Source organism: Dreissena polymorpha, chromosome 5, assembly GCF_020536995.1.
Source record: "Dreissena polymorpha isolate Duluth1 chromosome 5, UMN_Dpol_1.0, whole genome shotgun sequence".
Lineage (NCBI taxonomy): Eukaryota > Metazoa > Mollusca > Bivalvia > Myida > Dreissenidae > Dreissena > Dreissena polymorpha.
In genome coordinates, this window is record NC_068359.1 from 75,240,633 (window position 1) to 75,243,946 (window position 3,314).

The following is a 3,314-nucleotide window of genomic DNA, read 5'->3' on the forward strand; positions in this document are numbered from 1 at the left end:
ATATGAACAGACTTTCTTTAAAAATATTCCCGCAGGAGCCGCTAGTCGCTTAAAACGTCCCTTTTTTGATTCACAAACATGATGGGCGGCCATGTTTATTACAAGATTATTTTGATTGACTTACTTTTGATTCAACGGTTAACTTACATTAAAAAGTCAACTTGATTATTGGTTAAACCGGTTACGCACTTTAATTGATTTAAAATACGTACCAAGATTTGTATTGCGTTTTGGTACGCAGTGGGTCGATTTAAATGCGTTTTTGTTTTCAATGCGTATATACGCCTTTTATCAGGAGCTCTGCATACATGTATGTAACTCTTAAATAAAAAATAATAGGTTTATAATCTTTTTTTTAAAGTATTGCTTGTTAAAAACCTACGATCATAGCTAAATATTTTTGTCGGGGGACTTTATTTTAAAATTGAATATAGATGTTTACTCAGTTGCTGTGAATATTATAAAATATACTGTTCTTAGCATGTTGCCAATAGTCATTATTCGTTTATCATGAGTTTTAGAGTTTTCGATAAGCAACACATTATAAATAAATTTTAGTACAAGGAAAATAGCAAGTATAATACAATGAATTAATGCATTAATAACACTTCAAACAGCTTTCATCCTGGTTGATTAAACATGCATTTCGGTTATGATCTTAAACAGGTATACTATACATTATAACATATTTTCACAGATGCAGGTAAAGTTCGACATCATTTGTTATTTTCGAGTTATATTTGAAACATTACTATATGGTGCAGTATCACCGGACAATTAACATGGATTTTTCTGACTTTACGAATCCCCGTCAATGAAGTAATATGCTTGAAGTTTCATTTTTTTATAAACATGTAGTACATCGCGTAACTATTTTATAGTTCAATCTATAAAAATACCCTATTATATTACTTCGCGGGGGTGTTGAGGGACGGGCACATCGTTTCAGTTCGTTATTCGTTATTGACGGCGTTATTATAGGATAGAAGAAAGGTTCCGCCCAGAGAAGAATGCAGCATAAATGTATCTTGGTTATGGACACAGTTAATGCTAGGATCAATGAACACTCATATTTTAAACAAGACACCGTACATATTAAAACTCGTTAAATAGAACTTTATTGGACCTATTCTAGTGATTGGGGAATTGTATTCATATAATATGTTATATTTATGTTTTTCAAATCTAGCACTTGATTTGCTGTATATCCAAGTGCATAAATATAGACTCTCGAGCGGCAGATAATTGTATTGTTTATAAAATTTTAACAGCAAATCTACACACAATGAAAAGTAAACCAATGTGCTCACACTTGACTAAGCACTATGAAGTTTTAATACGAAACGTTCTGCTATGTTGTATATTTTGGTTATTTAAAAGTGAATCGTTTTCTTAGCATCTTAAAACGTAACCCCTAGACCTAATAACTGGTTTTGCTGAATGTAATTTACATCACATATTGAAGAGACATGTGCAAAAATGTTCGTCTTTTGGGCAAGTGTTAAGACGTATTTTATAACAATAGGTTAACACCAGATATATTTAAAGCTAATTATAAAAACAAGAAAAGAGGTGTAATAAAAAAGTCAGTCTTTACCGAGATTCGAACCCCTGACATTGATGATCAAAATATAACGCGCTACTACTGCACCACGCCACCGTTTAACAATTACAGTGTATGTTTAAACGCTTTGCTAGGAAATGACGTGTTTCAAAGTATTTGACTAAACAAGTTTTAAAAGAATAAATATTATTCCGATTTTTATCGATGATTTTCATTAAAGTGTCATATGTATTGATTTGTTTAGCAGTATTATGATGGTTGTTTGATTTCTATGTACACACCATTTTGCATTAATGAATGTTGATTTGTTTTACTCTAATGTAAACAATTACATATAACTTCAAATGATAACACGTTATGATATCGGATGTTTGTTGACATTAACCGATAACGTTCATGTGAGTAGGTAAGGGCAATATATTTTATTACGATCCCTTTCATTGATCGATTTGAACGACACGTAGTATTTTGCACAGAGATTAAAATGTAGTGCCATAAAACCATTAAATTTTGAGTGGTACGAATTTTCGTGGATTTCGTTGGTCCGCTGAACCACGAATTCAAGTACTGACGATTATTTATACATTTATTATCCGAAATCGGTCATTTCAGAACGTAATTTCCGATATTTTCTTTTGTAATCGATTATCTGAGATATTTGTTGTTGTAAAAGTTACTTCACTTCATTATCTCATTTGTCAAATATTGCCAATTAAAGTTAAAAGAGACACAACGGTTTTCGTGTATTTTGGGGACCTAATTACTCTATTGTTCTTACTAGGCGACCGATTTTGAGCTGAAAATTGCAAATATTGTCAAAACAACATTGATGGCAATAAGCGAGCGGGCACCCACAATTGCGCCGCTTAATCGCTCTTATCGACAATTATCGGCAACACGTTCATGCTTCAGTGCACATTAACCTCAAGTCGTGCAGTCAACACAGATTAGCAGATTATGCTTCGTTATTACTCTGGTTGTTTTAATATAAAGTTTGATTATTATGACGATCAGTCTTCCCCGAAGATTTGAAATGCACAAACTGACCTTTCAACGAATTAGTGGTTTTTTATTTGAAATACACGACATTACGTCTCAACGAAATTTCATACCGACGAATTTCTATACGTTTACAGTATTTATTTAACAACCATTTTGTGAAATATGATGGATAATAAAGATTACGAACTTGGTAACAAACAAAGGAGTTTTCATATAAAAACAAGGTATAGTTTACTTGACCTACATACAAGTCAAATATTTAAATAAAACACTATTCAAACAGTATCTGGAAAGAACTGATTAACATTTATATGTAAAATGTAAATGGTTTAACTGTAAACATATTATACTAAAGCATGCCCAGACATCTGTTCACAAGAACGCGTCTGCTCGATGATGATTTTTGTGCATATTTATTGGTTTAGATCATCAAAACATTCTGGATATATTTAAACCTATCAGTTGCAATTCAACTCCATGCAGATGGCTGAAGGAGGCGACGGCAAGCGCTCGTCCGACAATCCAAGGGTATCATCGAACTGCGGACATCACGAGCGTAACAATCCGGTAATACAATTGTCATTTTACATTTTTTATTTCACTACTATTACAACTGCTTCTATTTCTGTATGTAAACCCATTACGAGGTAAAATTTGTATACATGATGTTACAATGACGTTTGTCCGTCTATCTGTCGAAGACACACACCTTTCTACAGGTGTTCATCTAAAGTGCTTAAAGTACAAC

General features: G+C 32.7%; 1 protein-coding gene across 1 annotated transcript in view; it reads left to right on the forward strand.

The window, feature by feature from the left end:
* Positions 1-3,024: 3,024 nt before the first annotated feature.
* Positions 3,025-3,314, forward strand: part of LOC127831350 (uncharacterized) — a 6,191-nt gene continuing 5,901 nt past the window's right edge. The window contains exon 1 of the mRNA XM_052356317.1: positions 3,025-3,133. The gene's annotated coding sequence lies outside the window, so the exon portion shown is untranslated. The remainder of the gene's footprint in view (positions 3,134-3,314) is intronic.